Below are 23,879 nucleotides of genomic sequence, written 5' to 3' on the forward strand. Positions count from 1 at the left end.
TAAGACCCGAGACCATGAAACTTCTAGAATAAAACATAGGCAGTACGCCGTTTGACATCGGTCTTAGCAGCATATTTTCAAGTACCATATCTGACTGGGCAAGGGAAACAAAAGAAAAAAATGAATAAATGGGACTACATCAAACTAAAAAGCTTCTGTACAGCAAAGGAAACCATCAACAAAAGGAAAAGACAACTTAGCAATTGGGAGAAGATATTTGCAAACCTTATATCACATAAGGGGTTAATACCCAAAATATACAAAGAACTCATACATCTCAACAAAAAAAACCCCCAACAACCTAATTGAAAAATGGGCAAAAGATCTGAACAGAGATTTCTCCAAAGAAGATATACGGATGGTCATCAGGCATATGAAAAGATGTTCAACATCATTGTTAGCTATCAGGTAAATGCAAATCAAAACTACAATGAGGAATCACCTCATTCCGGTCAGAATGGCTATAATTAACAAGACAGGAAACAACAAATGTTGGAGAGGATGTGGAGAGAAGGGAACCCTTGTACATTGCTGGTGGTAGTGCAAACTGATGCAGCCACTATGGAAAGCAATATGGAGTCCCTCAGAAAATTAAGAATAGTTCTACCATATGATCCACCTATTCCACTGCTGGGTATTTATCCAAAGAACTTGAAAACACAAATGCGTAAAGATACATGCACCCCTATGTTCATCACAGCATTATTCACAATAGCCAAGACTTGGAAGCAACCTAGGTACCCAACAAGGGACAAATGGATAAAGAGGATGTGGTCTATATACACAATGGAATACTACTCAGTCATTAAGAAATTATAAAATCCGGCCATTTGTGACAACATGGATGGACCTTGAGGATATTATGCTAAGTGAAATAAGTCAGAGGGAGAAAGTCAAATACCGTATGATCTCACTCATAAGTAGAAGATAAAAACAATGATAAACAAACACGTAGCAACAGAGATTGAAGCAGTGGTTACCATAGGGGAAGGGGGGAGATTATTAGGCTCACATGTGTGGTGATGGGCTATCATTAGTTTTTGGGTGGTGACCATGATGTAATCTACACAAAGTTCGAAATATATTACATTGTACATCTGAAAGCTATATAATGTTGTAATCTAATGTTGCTGCAATAACAAAAATAAATTTAAAAAAAGACTTAAAAGCTGTCAGTAGTCAAATATCAAAAAATGGAGTCAGACTCTTCATTGCAAGTATATACAAACCCAAAATAATCCAGATAGCTCAATGAAAATAATTCTGCACTTCTACTATGTTTCATATGTCGTAATTTTCAGAAATCTATATCTGCATTTAAACTCACTTATTTCGTGAAAGGAAGAAAATGTGTATACTAAATGTCTAATTTCCTTATGCTCATCTTTTTTAAAACAAATAAATATTACTAATACTAAAAAAAAAAAAAAAGGACATTTCTTGACGCCAAGTTGGCCTCCCTGCTAAAATTGCCTTTTCATCCATGCTGCCTTAACCTCTCAGTGGGTATTTCAAAGCCAGAAATATACTCCCTGACCCTTGTCCCAGCCATATCTGGACCAGCCAGCAAGGTTTCTGCAAGCCAATGACAAACACTGAATTAGAAGATAACAGACACAATGATCCCCAGGTCCTTGCAGAGGAATACTGCTGAGTGATAAAAACAAACAGTGGTGATACATGTGCCAACGTGGAGAGAACTCCAGTTATGACACTGAGTTGAAATAAAAGCCTTTCTCAAAGGGCTAAATACTGTATGATTCCATTTATATAACATTCTCAACATAATGTGATTGCAGAAACAGAACACTGATGAGATTAGCATCTTGCGGAAGAGGGGTCTCTAAAGGGATGGCAGGAGGAAGTTTGTGGAGGAAGAGTTCTGCATCTCAATTTTGGTGGTAGTTACACAAACTACCAATGTGATTAAATTGCTTAGGACTAGACACACACACACACACACACACACACGAGTGCACGTGTAACTGGTGAAAACTCAGTAAGCTCTACGGATGGTACCAATGTCAACATCTGGGTGCTGATGTTTCACTTTAGATGTGTATGGTACTGATATTGGGGGAGGAAGAGTAAAGAGCATATGGGGCCTCTTGTATCTCTTGTCTACAAATTCCTGTGTGTTTACAATTATTCCAAAATAAAAAATGTTGAAAGACAACATACGGGTATTACTACCTGTTGTTTCACATTGGAAATCTGTTGCTGGGATTGACTGGTTTTGTTACATAGCTGCCTTCTCCATCCTGGTGGCGGGCAACACTGAGAAAAGGTTCCAGTGGAAAAAGGACCAGGATTCAAGGGGAATACTTCTCCCTGAGGAGATGAAATCACTCACACAGCTGCCCAGGAACTATTTGAATGGGTGAGAGGGTTATTAGACATTTATGGAATTGGCTGAAATTAAAATTCCTCTTCAACATCACAGAAAGAAACTTATGTGCAGAAGGGGGGATGTTAGAATTTTATACTCAGCAAGAAAATAAAAATATGACATTCATTTGTTCATGTTGTCGGTCTGATGAGATAAACACTTGATAAGTTATGTAAATATACCTCTGTTTTTTGATAATCTATAGAAAGGTAGATTATGACCAATTTATTCTTTCCTCAAACAAATGGTGAAAGGACAAGCTTCTTCATGTCAGTCACTGTTCTAAGTGCTGGGGACACAAGAATAAAGCAGACTGGCAAGACTATATGTCTTGGAATTCACATTCCTATAGCCAAGGCAGTAGAGAAAAGCTTAATATATCCAGAAACAAAAATACTTAAATTTTAACTTGGATAAATTTTAGAGGCAGACTTGACAGGACTGTAGATGATTTAGATCCAGGGGTTAAAGAAAAAACATTCAAAGACGTCCCCCTGGTTTCTAGCTTGAACAATAGTGGTGTTCTCTTCCAGAGAGTAGGGAATTTATCTAGGGAGGAGTAATCCAAGAAGTCCATTTTGGGCTCTTAAGACTGGCCATTTAATAATCCAAGGATAGATACAGCAAGATGATGAGGGTCATCGAGCATGTGTTTAACCTTCAGCGTCATTGCAATGGCGCCCATCATGTGTACAGCACTGTACTCATTTATTCGGCCAATATGTACTACTCTTGGCCAGGCACCAAGCCCAAAACAGGAAACACCAGAGCACTGCGTAGGGCCCAAGCACAGATTTCAAAGGAATTTTCCAAATCCTCACCTCATTCTTCCTCATAACAGCTCTGGGATATAGGTGTTATTATCTTAACTTTCCAAATGAGAAAACAGACCCTCAAAGAAGGTTTGATTGCTGACTTTTATATATTGGCAGATGTTAACACAGCAAAGCTTGGTACACATGGAACCTCCTTTGCCTCTCCAAGAGGAATCCATAGTGTAGGGGCACTAGCCTACGTGCCCTTTAAGAGCCATGTGTCCTTCTGGCCCCCTTCTGGACAGGACGCCAACCGTCTGGGCAGAACGCCCAGCTTCTGGGCTTTGTAATGATCCGGGGCCTGGCCAGCCCCTGTCTTAACTTATCTCACTCAAAGAACATCACGAAGGAACACAGAGCCCTTCCACGTGAGCTACTGGTCCTGGGAACGCTGGCCATACCAGGGACAGCCCCTCTTCGCAATCACATAGACTTTGTGCCCCCTGACCCTCCCTGCCCATGGTAGCAGTGCACAATTCTGTTCAGCTGGCCGCACCTGGACACTCCCTATACATAAGTTCCAATAAACCTATATGCCTCATACGCCATCTCCGGGTCTTTCCTTCAGTCTCTCTACCTATCCTGCACTGCTTACACAACTACCTGTGCGGCCAGACACACACGGTGACTCACTCTATGGTTGGAGCTGCTGCCATGCCAGGAGTCAGGGGCTGTCTGCTCAGAGGTAGCTCTTGGGCCAGATGGACTCTCTATGAGTCAGGGACAGCAAAGCTACATCCCAAAACCATTCTGGGGACTTACAAGCTAGATATGAATATGAACAGATGATAAAAATTGTAGGATACATATAAAAATGTTTATAAACTGTAAAGTGCCATAAAAATATGAGGGGATGATTAATTTGAGTTTCTAACAAGGGATGGAGGCATTCTTAAAGAACAGAATTAATATTTTCGAGGTGTCAATGTGATCTTTCTTTTCAAACGAAAAATCTTCTTTCATTTGTTTGTTTCTTTTCACAGGAAAACTACATAACCTTTCCAAAACAACTCTGAAACATTTCAGTTGTACAATTATGAATGGTGCTCGGGAAAGATTTGGCCACAGTCTCTGCTGGTGCCGTGAGCTGATGCCAAGAGGAGTATTATAAACTCATGCACCCATGGTGGGATACCCCACATAACCTCCTGAAAGTTCAGAGTTTTCTCAGGAAGACACAACTGAACCTCCTTGGGGAGCCACAGGCTTTTGCAAAGCTCTTTCCAAGAACGGGTGGTCTCTGCTAACTGGAATCCTACCTGGGATCACTCGAGAGTCAGGAGTATTTCTTCTCTACCTCCCTTCCCTGTAATAAAATCCATGCTAGTGAGCCTGGCCCCAGAATTCACTTATCCTTACATGAGTTCAGAAACTGCCAGCAGAAGACACGCGTTCCTTCTCTTAGATGCCACCTCACTAAGTGGGTAGACTGCGTGGGTGGTAAGAGTAATAATAACTGGGATTCTTGCTTTGTTTTTTAAACTATAGTTACGCTGCTTAGAACTTGACACACTTGGAAAATGCTTTGCGTGCCCCTGGTGTCTCCCTGAGCCCCCATTTAATCTTTCAATCTCTGGCACAAGTGCATGGGGAGAATGCCTGCTACACATCATTCGTGCCATGAAGAAAGGAGGAAAACAAAGGGCGCCCACCCAGGCAGGGGATTTTCTAAGTTTCCCACATATTGTGACTGTCCTAAGCCAGAGTTAGATGAGTAATGATGATCTCAGGATGCCGGGAACTCTGCATGAGCCTGATTCTTCAAGCGCAAAATGGGGACAAGAGCATCCACTTTACAAGTTTGCTGTGGAGATTAAATAAGACAAGAACTGTGAAGAAATCAGCACCGTGAGTGGTACAGCATAGGCACAATGTAAATAATGGGGATTATTATTACTTTTTGTTGTTGACATTCATAATTATTATTATTATTTCTGGGTCCATACTCTTGTTTCTCTTTTTCTAATTTCAGCTACACAAAGCATTACATGTGAGATGGATTTTTGCATGAAGGAAATAGAAATGGAAACTAGATAGAATGAAAACTCAATCTGCAGTCAAAATTCCAGAAGGCTGGGCCCACGCACCTCCTGCTAATTCCATCCTTAGTGTCAGCCCTACCCCGCTTCCTCACGGGCTCCGTAAGCTTCTCATTTGGAAACAGATTTGCTGGATGATTCCTAATTTCACAGGAAAATACCTAGATTCCAAACCACTCCAAAGGCAGCACTTGTCTGTTTACAAAAAAACCAAATATTTTGAAATCATAATATAATCCTTCAGAAGAGTAGTGGACATGAAGTATACCCTTTACATGAGAGTTTTTCCCATGAAATAGTGATGGAATTTGTCTGGTTTTAGTGACCTAGAGAAAGTAGTGTATCTTTCATGCAACCTGAGAACATAGTTAAGGCAGATCAAACAGATGACAACAGGTCATGCCTTAAAAATACATCAATGTGCTTAGCAGAAGCATCCATTTTGAATAATAACCAAGTAATATCCAAAATCATTTCCTTTTGTTTTCATGTAGTAATAAGTAGGTTTTATATAAGCTGAAAATCAGCATCGGAAATTCTTGGAGCAGCAATACCGTATGTTGTATTTCTAGGGTTTTGTTTGTTTATTTGCTGTGTTAAAAAGCAGTTGTTTTTCTTGTAAATTCAAATCTATTTGTATTTCAAAGGCAATCCAATCCATATGTTTCTTATTTATGTACACTTACTGTAACCTGTCCAAGCACTATTTAATAAGCTATTTAATGTCCAAAGAGTTTTCGTCAAAAGATTTTTTTAAAGACTTTCATCTTGTGTACCAGGAAACTTTGTTTTTCTTTGAAACAAGCTTCTAAGTTTGGAAAAATGTGACCTTCCATTCATATTCTGAGATGTTACTAGGCATGTAAATTAAGCTATGAGAAGTGTATATTCTAGCAATGTTTCGGTGAATTTAACCAATTCCTCCTAAAACTGGCTTCAATTCCTCCCCCTCATCTCCTTATAATTAATAGCTGGGGAGGCAATTTTTAGAGAAAAAGGAAAATAACTGCTTCTGCTTTTATTCCACAATCTCTTAAAAATGTGAAGCAAGTCCTGTACATCAGACATTTTCCAATATGTGTGAAAAATTACTTTGATTTGTTTTTAATATGCAAGATTATCAAAAAGAATCATCTCAATTACTGGGAAAGCTGTTTTGCCTCCATGTGTCTGTGGATGTGTATCTGTATGTGTGTGTGTCTGCATGTCTGTGTGTGTATGTATGTCTTTCTTTTTGTATGTTTGTGTATGCACGTGTGTATGCATGTGCTTATATGCATGCATGTGGGTGTGCATGTTTATGTGTATGCATGTGTGTATACACGTCTATGCATATGTGTATAGGCATGTCTGTGTATGCATGTCTATGTCTATGCATGTGTGTATGCATGTCTCTGTATGTATGTGAATGTGTGTATAGGCATATCTGTGTCTATGCATGTCTATGCATATGCATGTCTGTGTGTAGGTGTGTGCATGTCTGTTCTGTATGTATGCACGTGTGTTTACACACATCTGTGTGTATGCAGGTCTGCAAGTGTGTTCATGTGCCTGTATGTATGTTTATGTGTGTGTGTGATGCAGTCTCACATTTTATAGCTTAGAGGAAGGCATTTCAAGATAATAAAAGCACAGACTCCATCTCTGTCAGTAGAACCTAGGCTGAAGAGTCATGTTGCCACCCTTTGCACTTTTAGTTTTCTCTGGTTGGGAGTCCCCATTTCTCCCCACAAGGACAGCTGCCTCTCATGGAGCAGAAACCTCCTGGCTACCACTAAACAAGTCCTCATACACAATTCCAAGCGATATCATTAAGATAAAGTTTTTATGGAACTACACTGTCTGTGTTTTAGGGAAGAAGGAGAGGCATTTTCACAAGCACCACACTGCTCCATTGTAAATTCCTTTAAATACGATGTGAGATGAGCAGAAAGATCGGGGACATCTGCCAACTCCAGCTTACCCAGCATGAGCTCTTGGTTTTGTGCAGTCACTCATTCTTTCACTAACACAATAAACATTGGTGGGAGCCAGGAGTCAACCAGGTAGAAAAGTAAATAGAAGAGAACAACTCACTTTCCCCGCTGTGGGAGGGATTTATTTATGTAATAGGTACTTTTCTGAACAGGAAACTGTTACACAATACAGAAAGTACTGGGTAATTTCATCTCTTTAACAAAATCTAAGGATCCAACATTCTAGGCATTGTGCTCCGCACATCGCTAGTATCATCACTGCTCCACACGGGAACCCACTGAGGGAAGGGCTTAGCCAGGTGACTTCTGAGGGACGGACCAGGATGTGCATAGCCTGGAGCCCATAGTCTTTCTACCACAACACAGGACTTAGGTCAATGAATAGTCGCTGTAGATGTGTCAGTCAGTAATTTTGTAATAAAACTGACATCCACATGTACTAGCTCCCCTTTTGGAGTGACCTCTGGATCTCCCCTGGCTCCCATTTCACGTCGCATTTGCTTCATGCTTCATCCTCCATCTGTGCTGGCAGGACCCTGTGAATAAACTCTCAGGAGAGCCTCAGGCTGCAGGCTGCTGTCCTGAAGTGTCCATGGGAAGAGAGGACGGGGAGGGGGAAGCAGGAGGGAGCATTCTTTGCTGGCGACAAGTGAAATTGGTTCACTTTTCTGGATTGGGGAGTAAGACTATAGGGCAGCAACCATTTAAATATTCGTATCATATCACCTAGGGAATCTACTCCTGGGAAACTGTCAAGGGAAATAATTCAGCAGAGACCCAAAGGTGTTCATATGAGGATTTCCATTGCAAGGTTTTATTTTATTTGTTTGTTTATTTATTTATAGGATGCTTCTTTTTGTGTGTGTATGGTAAGAACACTTACTATAAGGTCTATCTTCTTCACAAGTTTTTAAGTGCACAGTACAGCATTGTTAATCATAGTGACAATGTTGTCCAGTCAGAACTTATTCATCTTCATAACTTTACACCTGTTGATCATCAACTCCCCATTTCCTCCTCCCCTGCCCTGGGCAACCACCAGTCTAATCTCTATTCCCATGCCTTGACTCTTTTAGATCCCACATATAAGTGGAATCCTGCAGTATTGTCCTTCCGTGACCAACTCATTTCACTCAACATGATGCCCTCCAGGTTCATCCACGTTGTCACAAATGGCAGGATTTCCATCTTGTTTAAGGCTGAGTAATATTCCATTGTATGCACATTTTCTTTATCCATTCAACCACCAATGGACATTTAGGTTGTTTCCACATCTTATCTATTGTGCACAGTGCTGCAATGAATATGAGAGTGAAGACAACCCTTTGAGTCCCTGATTTCAGTTATTTGGGATATATACTTGGAAGCAGGATTTCTGGATCATATAGTTTTTCTATTTTTAATTTTTTGAGGACCCTCCATACTATTTGCCATAGTGGCTAAACAATTTCATATTCACACCAACAGTGTACAAGTATTCCAATTTCTCCACAACCTATAATAAGAAAAATAAACATATTTCTAACATAATGTGAAATGTATAAAATGCTGGGTATAGTCATAAGCTGGACTGTTAAGTATACATTAAAAGTAGAAAATTCAAAACTGTGTAAATTTTTTAAGTACTGAAAGAAAGTAGAAAAAAATCAAACAATTTTTAATTCTAAATACATGAACATTTGTGAATAAAGTAATATGTAGATAATAGTTTTTCTGTTAAGATGGTGGTATAATGGGTACTTCTTGAATTTTTTAAGGTTAAGCAATTGCTTCAATAAAAAAAGAAAAATAATAATGCTCTAGCAAATACTTAATAGAAAATAAGTTGTACATTGTAATAAGTTTCCTGGCTCAGGAAAATAATTCAAGTAATGCCACGGTTTGGGTAATTTTATCCTTGGAATGCTAGATATCTTTTTTTCTGATGATTTCTTCTTGTGGCTTTCAAAGAGTATGGACACCTAACCAACCCTAAGATGGTGAAAAAAGATGGTTTCCTGTAAAATAAAGTATTAATAACAATTTAGTGGGTTTGTATTTATCTTTATATGTATATAAGAACTTCCAATATAAACTCATATTTCAAAAAAAGAAAAGACTTCTAAGGTTAAAAAAATGAAGGTTTTCATAACAGTAAATTTTCTGAGTCTTGGACGTCTGGTCGTGGAAGCAGCAGCAGAAAGCAGGAGTGAGGGCTTGGGTGGTGCACTCTCTCTAACTCAGTGAGCTGTTTCAGTTTATTCAGTATCCTGAAATCTCACTCTACCTTTTCTCCTGCATTAGTGGGAAATCTATTCTCAAAAGTTAAGAAGAGGCAAAAATAATGGAAGTAGCTTTTACTGAAACAAAATGGAGAGAGAGGTCATTGGAATGGGGAAGACTACGCTTCACCCCCGGGGAAACTCGAGTTAGAATGTCCGACACTTATGGATTTGAGGCAGGAACGGCGCTCCTGGGTGCAGAAATCAGAACAAAGTGTGATGAACCCAGTTGTAGGCCTGTCCCTTTTTAACTCTCTATCTCGTAATTAGGCTTTCTCTCAAGAAAATGAGGACCTGCTATGAAATGACACGGAAATGCCAGGTCTTCCACCCCGATGGTGATAGCTTAAAGTTTTGGAGTGAATGGGTCCTAGGTTCAAATCCAAATTCAGCCACTGATTCTATTATCTTCTGAAAGCTGCAAATCCTTTCCTCATTTCTAACATGAGAAGAGCAATAGCTCACACAGCATTGTTTCGGGGATTAAATGAAATAGTGTATGTTAAATGTTAATGCCATGCCTAGCACATAAATATTCAGGAAAGAGCATATGTCTAGGCTTGTGACATAGGCCGTTATAATAATTTGGTCTTTGGGACTTAAAGACATGAGATTAATCGACTTTTTAAAAGTCACACAGCAAAATTATTTGCTTGGATAAGCATGAGCAAGGCCTCATGCACAAAGCCTAGTTACATTTTCCTTTTCTTGAACTAGTTGATGCTGTTAGACTAAGTACACACAAAGATACATGAGTCAACAAAAGAACCACAAAAACAAGTGTGAAACATGATATGGGAGAAGCAGATGGTAGTCATAACTAGGGAATTATTTTCAACGCAAATGAGAATTTCTGCTTTCTGATTTAATGTTATTATGGTTGTTTTACTTTAAATATACAGAACACTTGCTTTCATTAATTCATATTTCACATGCCTTACAAAGACTTCAAAATAAACCAGGTTACTAAGCAAGATGTTCTATAGTCATTAATATAAAATTATTTTCTGTTTTGCTTTTGCCTTCCTGGGGATCTCTCCATTTTTCACCAGCTTCACAGAACGTTGAGTTTTCCTCACCATTTCTGAGGGTGCGAAGTCCCTCTTGAGCATGTCTAGATGCAGATGTGAGCTTGTTTTAATCTCCTCCTAGGATTCAGTGAGATCTTCTAAGTTGAGACACTTTATCTTTCTTTTCTTCTACAAAATCTCATTGAGTATGCGCATCCCCAGCCCTCTTCATGTTCTCCACCTGCATTTCCTATCAGATAAACATCGCATCTTCTCCTTCTCTCTACCGTGAAAGTTAACATTAACTCGAACTGTATAAATCTGTCCAGCCATTCATCAGACTGGGATAAAGCACTTAGGAAAATCCAGCTGCAAAGTTAGCAGGAAGCAATATTTCTCCCAAGCCCACGCTGTGTCCAAACAGCCCCCTGCCTCAAGTGACTGCTGCTTTCCTACTCACTGAGGGTTGTTATTCTCTCAAATCACAGAAATCTGGCTGTTTGAAACCCTATCAGTAAGAATAAAACATCCCCTTCTTGTCTGGAGTATGAGTCACGTTGACACAGAGAAGCCATCTGAATCCCCAGCCCTAGTGGAGAGCTTCAGACGAGGGGTTTCTGATCACGACGTTCCACGTCTATTTTTACTTTACAGTTTCCAAGAAACAGGACCCTGGGTCCACTCTGCAGTGCAGACCTGATGCTGAGCACTTTGTAAAGAGTCCTGATTTGCTTTCAGCCTACCCAAATCCTGCATCCTTCAGATTTCACCTAAACCTCAGCTTCCCACAAATCTTGTAACAACTCTATCTTGTTCTTTGTTTGGTGAGAAATCCCTCGCTCACTGCATGGTAGTAATAATATCATGCATACCATTTGTCAGGTACTAAACAATCCAGATTTTGTTGGACTACAGATTAGCCCTTGATTGAGCATCATGATGGCTGGGGTACCGCCATGTGTTGTTTCCCTTTCTTCTATGTAGTCATTCTCCAATTAACTTCAAATTTACTGTTAATTTTTTCTATTTTATTTTATTATGAAATACACACACACAAAATATATAATATATAGCTTATATAATTAAAAAATATACATACAGTCATGCGTCATATAATGACAAAGATACATACTAAGAAATGCATCATTAGGCGATTTTGTTGTGTACAAACATCATAGAGTGGACTTACACAAACCCAGATGGTATAGCCTACTACACACCTAGGCTATAGGGTACTAATCTTACGGGACCACTGTCATAACAACAGAAACATCATTATGTTGCGCACGTCTGTATAAATATGTATAATATATAAAGTACATTTCCAGGTTTAAATACTAACAAAACAGATAACAGTGTACCACCTGTGGAGCTTCACAATAGAAGAAGGGTCTTTTTATCCTCATGTGTACCTCACCAATCCCATTCCTTCTTTTCCCACCTTAGAAATAGCTGTTATTAATCTAGTGTTCTCCTTTACATAAAATTGCATTCCCAAATAGTTATTTTTTAGTTTGGCCTTGTTTTTTGGCCTTTCCATAAATAGAATCATACTACAGATATTCTTCTGTAATGTGCTTTTTTGCACAATATTTTATTTGTACTTTCTTATGTGTGTAGCTGTATTTCATTCATTTTCATTGCCAGAGTGTTCTCTTATATGAGAATATCATAATTAACTTATCCAGTTCGCTAAAGAAGGACATTTCAGTTATTTGCAGTATTTTGCTGCCATGAACAATTTTGACCTCGTCTCCTGGGGAAAATGTGCAAGTTAGTCTTTATGGCATCTCCCAGGACCGCACTTGGTGGGTCTCAGTTGTGTGCATCTTCACTCTTACCAGCTGCCATGACATGGCTGTCCTAAGTGGTTATTCCAACTTATCTTCCCCGCAGCAGAGTTTGAGGGTTGTTCCACATTCACATATTAATATACAATAACGTCAGACTTTTAAAGTCTCCAAGTGGGATTGTATCGTAGCTCCCCAATTGCCGGTAAAGTTGAGCATCTTTTCACATTCCTTTGGCCTTTCTATATTTTTATTTCTGACTTTTGCTATGTTATTGGTACATTATCACTTTTAATGTTGATTTTCACTTATTTATATATTCAACATACTAATCCTCTATCAAAAATACTTTCTCCCAGTGTGTAGCCTGTTCTTTCATTTCCTTTATAGTTTCTGTCGATGGATTTATATTTTTAACTCAATATAATTGTCAATCAATCTTTTTCTTTGTAAAATATGATTTTTTTTTGTCTTGCTGAAGATATCTTTCCTTACCTGGAAGTCATAAAGAAATTTCTCGATGTTTTCTTTTAAAATTTGTAAAACTTTACCTTCCGTATTTAAAGATTTAATCTATTAAGAAGTAGTAGTAGTCTATTAATCTATTTGAAGCAGTAGAGAAAATTCTCCAGTATCGTGATGTTCATCATTCCAATTTCCAGCAGTAACTTCCCCCCAGTCTGAATGTCACGCCTGTCACATATTTATTTTCAAAATATGCTTGGGTCTCTTTGCAGACTCTCTATTCCATTCTATGGATCTGTTTGTTTCATCATTACATTTTCAACATGTCTCAATATTAGAGAACACAACTCCTCACTTCTTCTTATTACCGAGGCACCCATAAAATAATTAGAATCACCTTGTCTGATTCTACAGAGCATCTGGTTGGGAATTGGATTGGGATCACGTGGAATCTCTAAGTCCCTTGCGGAAACGTGCCTACCTTCTAACACTGAGTCTTCATGAGAACACGTGTCCTTCCATGTACTTAGGTCTCCTTTATGTTTTGTCAATGAAATTATAATTTTATACACGCAGATTTTGCTAGTATTTGTTATCCATCCTTTTAAGTGTTTTATTGTTTTCTTGCTATATAATAATATTTTAAACATTTTTAAAATTCTATTTTCTAATAGTTTTGTTTACTCTTTTGAGATGAGCCCATGGATTTCTCCTTAGTTCTTTTAAAAACATGGATTTTATTAATGGATTTTCTAAAAGTGAAGCAACTTTACAACTCTGGAATAACTTCAGCGTTGTCAAAACATTGTATCTTTCTGTACATCACTGAATTTGGTTTACTAATATTTTGCTTAGAATTTTTGCATATGTTTTCTACCTATTTAAATTATTTTTGTACTATATTAGTTTTAAAACACCAAAACTTTGCACCAATGATTCAGTAACACAGGCCTCTGCTGTACAGCAAGTAAAAGGATTACCAAAACTTCTGTTCAATCCGTTTTGCCTCCACAGTTTCAAATGAAATAGATTTAACTGCCCTAGTCAACTTATTTTATTTTGATTTAAAATGTCTGGGCCCATGAACATGAACTATGGTATATGAAGCAGTCTTTTTTCAATAACTTAAGCAAAACTCCAGAATATTCAAGGATTTCATTTTGTGGTAGTTCTGTCACCATAGACTAATAAGGGCTTAGTAACTACAATATTGTTATTGTTTTATTTTCAACCTTTCTTTGTTTTCAGGTTTTACAACAGCTCATTTTAAATAAAATGCCCTCATCCGTCTTTTAAAATCCAGTCTGACCATCTTTGTCTTCGACTACAAAGTTTGAGTCATTTATTACTGGGAATACACTTATATTTAAATTTATATTTACTTTGTTAGTTTAGTTTTCTTCCTTGTATACATTCCCTAAATTTTTGTCACTTTTTTTCTATCTACTAATTTTGAAAGTTAGCTGGTTTATTTCTGTTTGCATACACTAGGTATTTTAACATACGTGTTCAACCTAACGAAATCTGATTGGAGAACATTTTTATCATTCTTAAAATGATTCAAGGGCTTATGACATTTAATTGCAATTACCATGCTCTGGAATTGCAGCCTACATTTGCCTAGTATTTTAGTTTCGTGTTGTTTCCTAGCCCTACAGATTATAAATTATCGCAAATATTATTGTTGCTTTAGTGCAGTCTAATTGATTCCAACTCCTAGTGACCCTGTGGACAGCAAAGAAGACCCTGCCCGGTCTTTTTGGGCCATGCTTTCACCTTCTGGTGCTATATGACAATGCCCCACTGCTATTTATAGGGTTTTCACAGCCAGTTTTTTGGAAATGGGCAGCCAGGTCCTTCCTCCTACTCCATCTGAGTCTCGAAGCTTCGCTAAAACCTGTCCAGCATGGGTGACCCTGCTGGCATTTGAAATACCTGTGGCATAGCTTTCAGCATCTCAGCAACATGCAGCCACCACAGTATGACAACTGACAGACCAATTATTTTACCTAGTCAATATTTATTTAGCATATCTAAATAGACAATATTCATTATAAATAATAATGTAAATATTGCTAATAATTATTAAATATGAATAATATAAATAAAACAAATATAAATAATATGATAGTATGAATTATTATAAATTTACTATAAATATGTAGCATATTGCATGTTAATTTTTAATTGTGTGCATAATTGCATGCCTATAATTTTTCCCCCCATTCCTTCTTGTATCTTGGATATTCCTTCCAAGATAATTTACCTTCTTCTTGAAAGTATTTCTTTTAAAACTTCTTGACGAGGTGTATTGTTAATAAACTTCACGGGGTTCTTTCAAAACATCTTTATTCCCCTGATCCTGTGAGGATGGTCCCGTTGGCTGTGTGGTTTTGGACCGCTGCTTACTCTCAGCACTTTGAGGATATTACACTTCGGTCTGCTGGTTCCTATTGCTGAGAAGTCAGCTGTCGTCAATATTTTATTTGTATATACACAACCTCTCTTTTCGTAAGATCATCTGTGTCTTTCTTTTTTGTAGTTTCGCTTCAATTTGTCTAGTTGTCTTGGGCTTTCCTTATCTAATGATTAGCATTTTTTATAAATTTTAAAAACATTTTCGTCTTGTCTCTTCAATTATTACCTCTTCCCAACTGTTCTATTATTTTCTTCTGGAACTCTGATATGCATACCATCTCATTTGGTTTTCCATGTCTCTTAATCTTTCTAAACAATACTTTTTTTTTTAATTTTTATTTTTTCCGGATGTACCTCATATTTTGAATTCTGTATACATTACATCATGTTCGCCACCCGAACACTAATTATAGTGCATCCCCTCACACGTGACCCTAATCACCCCTTTTGCCCCCCCCCCTCCCCAATGGTAACCACCAGTCCAATCTCCAATGCTATGTGTTTTTTTTTTTTTTGTCGTTTTTATCTTCTACTTATGAGTGAGATCATATGGTATTTGACTTTCTCCCTCTGACTTATTTCACTCAGCATAATACCCTCAAGGTCCACCCATGTTGTCACAAATAGCCGGATTTTGCCATTTCTTATGGTTGAGTAGTAGTCCATCGTGTATAAATACCACATCTTCTTTATCCATTCCTCCCTTGATGGGCACCTAGGTTGCTTCCAAGTCTTGGCTATTGTGTATAATGCCGCAATGAACATAGGGGTGCAAGTATCTTTATGCCTTTGTGTTTTCAAGTTCTTTGGATAAATACCCAGCAGAGGAATAGATGGATCATATGGTAGATCTATCCTTAATTTTCTGAGGATACTCCAAACTGCTTTCCATGGTGGCTGCACCAGTTTGCACTGCCACGAGCAGTGAACAAGGGTTCATGGCGCTGTGAGCAGACGTTAAACAATACTTTCTATCCCTGACTTTCTGTGCTGCATTCTGCTTCATTTCATTAGATATGCCTTCAAGTTTACTCACTCTTGAACTGTTTAAATCTACTGTGTTCACGATCAAATTCTAATTTCAATTAATCTTATTTTTGAAAATTTTACTGTGTTCTATTTCAAAAGACTACATGACAATTTTGCGTATTTTTCTGATAATTCAGATTTTTTATACTCATTGTTAGTTCTTTTAAACTAGTAAATGTATTTATTTTATATTTTGTATCTAATGTTCCAAAGCCTGAAGTCTTCAAGAGCTTGTTTTTCTTTTTCTTTTGTTTTTCTGCGACTCTCACTCATGGTCGCCTGTTACCCGATGTGTTTTGAAACTCTTTCTTTTCCATTTGGGAGCACATTTTCACTGAGACTTTATTGGTGGCAGTCTCTTCAGGCTCCTTTTCCTGTATCCTGCCGCGAATATTTGCATCTACTTCTGACAGGTGTCAGAACTTTGGATAAGAACAAGGTGAATTCTCAGCTTGGTGTGTGTTTGCCTGTTTGAGTAGCCACAGTGTGAATTCTTATCCTGAACACAGGTGAGGGCAGGCTTTCCCCTATAATTACAATTTACCTTTTAATTGCAACCTTACCTTACAATTCTCAGTGAAGACAATGATTTTTCCTTCTAATCAAAGGCAAGCCTGGGAAGGCCACTCGGCCCTTGCATCTCCCTCTGCACTGACTTTCTGTCTTACACAGCCACTGGGTCACTGCTGTCTGTTCCAGGCCCCATTAGAACCAAATCTCCAGGTCACCAAGGGTCAAAAATACTTCCCGGGCAACAGCCAGTGTCCATGCACTTGCTCCCCTCTTGGAGCCATTTTCTCGTCATTTGGGGCATCTGAGAATGTCCCTTGTCCTGAAGGCTCATCTGTGCATTTGTTTTTGCATATCAGCTACCACTGTCAGATGCTCCATGCTGTGTGGTTTTAGGGGCAACATCGAGTTTCCAGTATCGTCAGAAAGAGAAGCTTAAATTCCTTATTGCAGTATATCCAATAAAACAGTCAACATATTGATTGAGACTGAAGGCATTTTAAAAAAAGTATAGTCTTCCTTGCTGACGTAATTTCAATCTTTAATTGAATACACACACACACTCACACAGACACACACCCTGGGGGTAGAGCCCAGCAGTCTGCTCTAACAAGTCCTCAGGGAATGCTGACACAACTGAGGCTGGAAAGCCCTGCTCTCCCAGGAGATAATCCGCAGTCGACTCTCTTAGGACTTAAATCACAAGGTGCGCTGTGCAGTATTTTTTAAACTCACGTGATTAGGCGCCTTCCGTGTCCCGAGCATATACATTCTCTACTGCTAATAGGTCAGATTTTCAGAGTAGACTTTTTAATCACAATTAATCAAAATAAATTTTGAATTTCCCTGCATTCCTTAGATCTTATAGTTTAAAAGTGTTCGCTCACAATTTCTCTGAAGCATCCATGAGAAAATACACCAAAAACAGAAAACCTTCACAAAGCAAACCAAAAGAATTAGTAGTGTCCGTTAAGTGCTTGCCATTGGACTAGCTATTTTAGTTGACCTTTGACACTTGCCTTAGTGATTTATGCTGGGGCCTAAGCTGAAAGGTCACTGTGTTTGCTCTAAGTTTGCAAAAGTTGACTCCAAGCCTTGCATTTCAGAGTGGACAGTTATATAACACACAACGTGCAACTGCTCATGTTGACATGTGGTTTTCCATTGTGGGCATCTTTTTGTGTTGTTATTCTTATTACCATTTTGAATGCAGTCATTTCATTAAATCACCTGAGGGTATTTGAAATGGATCAGACAACCTCCCCACCTAAACACACACACACACACACTCTCACACTCTGTTCCAGTTTCAGGCCGGATCAGGGGGAGAAATAAAACATAAGGATGCTATTTTCTAGTCGTGTTTTGCTTGTACACCAGATACAGAAAATAGAAGCACTCCAATTGAGGGAGTTTGTGTTTTCAACCATCTTGGAATTATAAACATCTCATACTCCCGTAAGATAATTATTAACAAGGCTTAGAAAAATGTCTCTAAAATGTGCTACCAGAACCACTCGTTTACTCATTGGCCACATTGGCCCTGAAGATCAAGGCAGCTGGACCGGAGGCTCTCCAGGTAGACGCCCACTGAACTTACACGTGGGTCCACACCAAAGGGGCAAGAGGGCATCCTGTGTAACTTGCTGATTCAGACACAGCATTCACTGGAGCCAAGAGAGTTGTTAGTAATCTTAGAGACACAATGGGAAATGGTTGAATTTCAACAGAAGAGAGAGGACAGAGTAGCAGAGAAAGCCCTGGCCGGAGCAGAGACTCCAGTCTGCAGTGGGAGCCATTTCTCCCCCATCAGTCAGCATGCGACTCAGGGAACAGCACATTTTCTCCTGAGCTTCATTGTCTTCCTCTCTAAAATAAAGAGGCTAAACTGTGCTGCTATCTGGTACCTTCAGGCTCTCTCATATTATGAGGTCAAGCCTACGAGGTTAAAAAAAAGCGAAAAACTGAAAACATTGCCAGGCTGCCCATTATCAACGTGAGCAAGTCTGCGCTCTTTCCCTTCCATTCAAAGCCCTCCTGACTCACTCTCAGATGATTCTTCACGCTGGTGCATTCTGCTCTGAGGGACTTAACCTCTCAGCCTCACTAAATAGCCAGCTTTTTCATAAACACAACCTTTCTTCTATGTCTCCACGTGTTTACAGTTTCCCATCTGCCTGCAATGGAACTCTTCTTTCCTCCTCCTCTTTCCTTCCGGTCCCCTCCTCTCCTTTCTCCCCTCCTTCTTCTCTGCCCGTGTGCCTGTGGGCATTAGTGATGAAGGCCCCTCTTCTTCAGATATGTGTGTGGGGGGGTGTGTGTGTGAGAAACACCTGGAGCTGAATCAAACAGACTCCAGACTGGATGGAGAGTAAGACAATCAGATAGCCCCTTCCCATGCCAGCACGTTCTTCTTCATCTATAAACCCAACAGGTACGCTCTGAGAAGTCTTTGGGTTTTCCACGCTATCTGCTAGCTTCCAGTATCCTGCAGTCAGCCAGGACCACACTTTGTACTTTCTATTTCAGGTGCAACAAACGTTAGTTAAATGTTAACGGCTCCAAAGCTCTGCGCTTCTGGGGGATCCTTTAAGGCCCCTTCCCTGACTTAAATCATTTTCTGGACCTCTAAAGGTGCTTTCAAAATACAGTGAGCTCTCCAAATGTGGTTGACCAGGAAGAGAGTGACAAGGAGGTGTGACCCAGCCTGGTCATAGAATGTCTGCATGGCAGCTGACCCTGGAAACCATCCTCCTGAGAGCATTGCTTTCTGTTTAAGAAAATCAATGTCCAGAGAAGAGAAGTGTTGAGGTCCAAGTCCTTTATGATGCACAAAGCAGAGCACAAAATACAAACTCAAAGCAAATATTTACCACAGTGCTCTTCCCCTTTTCCATGGAACCACACAGCTCCTGCAGAACGTGTAGCTGGAGACCCACAAGTAACAACATAATAATTCCACTACATTGTGAGAAGTATTATGCCAGAAGAGTATACACAATCTACTGAATAGGGAGGAAAAATCGCTGGTTTTGCCTGAAGTAGTCCATGAAGTGACACTGGGTATCTGAATATGAAGTCCCTGTCCCTTCTGTTCTTCACTCCAGTTTCCTCGCCGACCTGGACCTCCTTCAGGGGTCAGAGTGCTTCTCCTGGCGGACCACTGCTCCTCCGCTGCTCTTACCGCCTCTTGTTGATTCAGGACCTACCTCTGCATCATTCAAGTCTCCACTTTGAGTCAGCTCTTCTGAGAAGTTGCCCCAGACAGCCCTGTCTAAATCAAAGCCCTCTCCTCTTATTCTCTACGACAATACCCTGTTTTCTTCCCTTGATAACTCTTAGGATAATATATACTTTTTACATGTGTATGTTTCAGTTCTCAGTTATTGTATATTCCTACCATGGAAACAGGGGTCATGTCCAGCACTCAGGGTTCTCCAGAGCAACAGAACCAATAGAATATATTCTAATGAAAATGGAATATATTCTACTCAATATAGAAGATATTCTACCAATAGGATATGTATTCTACTCGAGAGAGAGAAAGAAGATAGATTTCTTTCATGGACTGGCTCTTGTGATTGTGGGTTTGGGCAAATATGAAGTATGCAGGGCAGGCTGGCAGGCTGGCAGCTCAGACAGGTTTCTATGCTGAGATCTTGAGGCAGAATTCCTTCTTAGGGAAACCTCAGTCTTTGTTCTCAAAGCATTCGTCTGATTGGATGAAGCCCACCCACATTATGGAAGGCAATCTGCTTTATGTAGAGTAACTGATTTTAACTGTCAATCGTGTCTGCAAAATTCCTTCACAGAAACATCTAGAGTGGTGTTCGACCAGTTGGGCACCATGGCCTGGCCATAATGACATATAACATTAACTGTCACCCTATGCATAGCTGTCACGCCACCACTTTGCATCAGGCCAGGCACAGAGCACATGACTGCTGGCCTGCTCATTCAACCCCCTGGGGTCTCTGAGCCCCATGGTACCCTTAGTGCATCCTTTTTCACTTTCTTCAGCCTACATTTGGGTTACGATGCTCACACTTGTGTGACAAAGCAGGAGATATTCGTTCTTGATATTTTCCTCTCGTGTAAACTCCCCCCTGAGCAGCACAGAAAAGCTGGTCACTTTGGAGTCTGACCATCAGGATTTGAGCTCCTGTCTCTTGCCCAGGGTTATTTGTGTTTGGAGAAGGTATGGGTCCTCCCTGAGCCTCACTCTTGCAGCGTGTGAGTGGAGATAGCGATGCTGACTCCCAGGGCTTGAGTGGAATCCTGCCCGTCCTCCTGGTCACAGCCTGGGCACAAGGCTCATGCTACACTGGACGTGCTCGGAGGGGGTACTCAGCCACACATGGACACAAAGATCCACCTGGGGGCTTTTCCTTCCCTGCCTGGTGCTGCATGCCTCCCCCTGAGTGTGTGATGGGGGCCTGTACCCTCAGGATGCTGTGACAGGATGAAGGCAGGGCTGAGCCCACTGGGAGGGAACTGACCATTCAGCGACCTCAGAGACCCCAGTCCCACCAGACCAGCCCTCCAGCCCACCCCTCCTCGGCAAATCCCCCATCTCTGGTTTCTAGGAGACTTCTTCACAGGCCAGCTTCCCCCTCTCTCCTTCCTGGGCTTTGCTGTAATTAAAAGCACCGGCTGCTGCCCCAAGCGTGGATAAAGAAAACGAGCGAATAAGTAAAGTTAAAAATGCTACTCAGACCAGAATGCAAGATCTTATCACAGTAAGTAGAACCGAACCTTTCACTGCTCCTCCACTCTCACATTAAAAAGGCATTAGTCTTGGGGCTGGCCCCGTGGCCGAGTGGTTGAGTTCGCGCGCTCCGCTGCAGCCGGCCCAGTGTTTCGTCAGTTCGGATCCTGGGCGCGGACATGGCACTGCTCATCAAACCATGCTGAGGCAGCGTCCCACATGCCACAACTAGAAGGACCCACAATGGAGAATATACAACTATGTACCAGGGGGCTTTGGGGAGAAAAAGGAAAAAATAAAATCTTTAAAAATAAAGAGGCATTAGTCTTTTTAAGGTAACTCTTTTTTAAAAGGAGACAAATATCAAAAGTGTACAGCCATTGAATTTTTTGAAGCTTCAGTGTCCTGATAAGCTATAAGCTCCCACACATCACGTGAAAATGAGGGCCTAATCCATTTGCAAATGAAACAACAACAACAAATTTTTTGGAGAACTATTTACACCTTTGTTTCCCAACAAGCATTTGCACAGAAGTGAGGGCTGTGGGCAGGATGCTCAGCTGACTGGCCACCCTGGGTGGCACCACCCTCCCTCCTCTCCAGCCCCGGACCCCTGAGGACCACCACCCCAGGATGGCACCGTCATGAGAAAGTGCAAGCCGTGGAAGGGGTGGGGCCCAGGACCCCACGCACAAAGCAGACATTTGTAATTTTTTTAGCATCTATTATGGGCAGATATTGTTTTCGTTGCTTTATTTAAATGATGTATTTTGCCCTCACAACAACCTATGCTAATAATTTCAGCTCACACCTATTGCATGCAGCACAACGGGATGAGGCAGGCATGACACGCCCATTTCACAGATGAGGAAACAGAGGCTCCGGGATGTTTAGAGTGCTGTAGACAACCCCAACTTACGAAATTACTAACCAGTGATCTCTACCCGAGCCCTCGGTTGAGTTTCCACAAACATTACTACAGTTTGAAGGAGAAACTACTAGTCATTTCAGAAATGATTGTTTGGGGTTTGGGTCTTCTACATACATGGGGTAATTCTTTGAAACAACTGAGATGGTTCTTGGTGACAGTGTATATAAAGGACACCTTCCCTGGGAGCAGGTGAGGATCTCGTGCTTTTCAGATAATGAGTGTTAAACACTAGTACTGAAGGGACAATCAGTTTTACATGAAAGACTTGGGTTTTCTTTGCATTCTGCCCTTTCAGAATCTCCGAGCCGTGGCCTGGGTGTCAGTAATCCCAGCTCGTATCTCCGCAGCCCTAGGTGGAAACAGGCACGCCTCTTTCCTTCTCTTGCTTCCCGGAAGTCCCATTCAGAGGCAGTCTGCTTCTGCCTTCGTTTCTGTCTTTCTATGTGGAGCGTCTCTGAATCCCTATGTTTCTCTGAGGTCCCCTGTCTTTCCATGTCTCTCTGCCTATCTCTGTGTCTCTGATCTGGACCGTGGAACTCCCCGAAGACCTGAGTTCTGAAGAGAAGCGTGTCTGCCTGCCCTCCATGATCACCTCAGCCCGAATCACTCAGGCCATGCTCCCCTGCTCCCCACACAGGTGACCTGGGAAACTGAGGATCAGAGAGGTGTTCAGGTGGACTTTCATTAACCTATTTCCCGTCTCATTTATTCACTGAACATTTATTGAGCATCTGCTGTATGCTAAGACTGTGTAAGCCCCTGGGGATATGATAAATATGTTACGACCTCCACCCCTAGGAATTCACAGATTAGGAGATGAGTCTGTTTTACTCATAACCTGGGCCAAAGCTGTGTAGCAGCAGCGATGACAGAAGGCTTTACAAGGCATGTATGAACACAAGGATGGGGGAGGAGGTCTCACTGAGCTTTGAAAGACAAGCCATTGCTCCCCACAGGAGGGACAAGCCCCGAGGCCTGGGACCATTTCCACACTTTCAACAGGATGAATTATAGCAGGGGATATACTGCGTTTCAAGTGAGAGATTATCACAAAGAATGACACAAAGTAATAGAACACATGGTAATTTAGGGAGGGCATTAAATGCTTCAAACTATGGGACATTCGTGTCATAGTCGGGCAGCGATGGCGAGCCACGGTCGTGAGCAGGTGCGCCTGCACAGACAACTTTGTAAATAGTTGGACGTCATTAGAATGTTCCTCCAGGCAATGGGGACCAACTGATGGACAGGAATGGAAGTAAGAGCGACAGACAGACAAGAATTCAACTCAGATGTTACTCTTGGAAGCAGAGAGAACAGTTTTGCAAATGACAGGACCAGAGCCTGGAGCCAGACACAGCAGGAGGGAGAGGAAAGGGGTGTGGACAGTCCTCTTCAGGAAGGACACGCAGCACACTTGGCAGATGGACAGAGAGTAGAACACCTGAACACCCACCGCCGGGTGCTGGGTGGGCTCCTCGGTCTGGGAGGAGGTGACCGAAGGCTCAGGGAAGCCGCGCTCAGCTGTGCCGGCCCAG

The sequence above is a fragment of the Equus caballus genome, chromosome 4 (genome assembly GCF_041296265.1).
Source record: "Equus caballus isolate H_3958 breed thoroughbred chromosome 4, TB-T2T, whole genome shotgun sequence".
Classification (NCBI taxonomy): domain Eukaryota; kingdom Metazoa; phylum Chordata; class Mammalia; order Perissodactyla; family Equidae; genus Equus; species Equus caballus.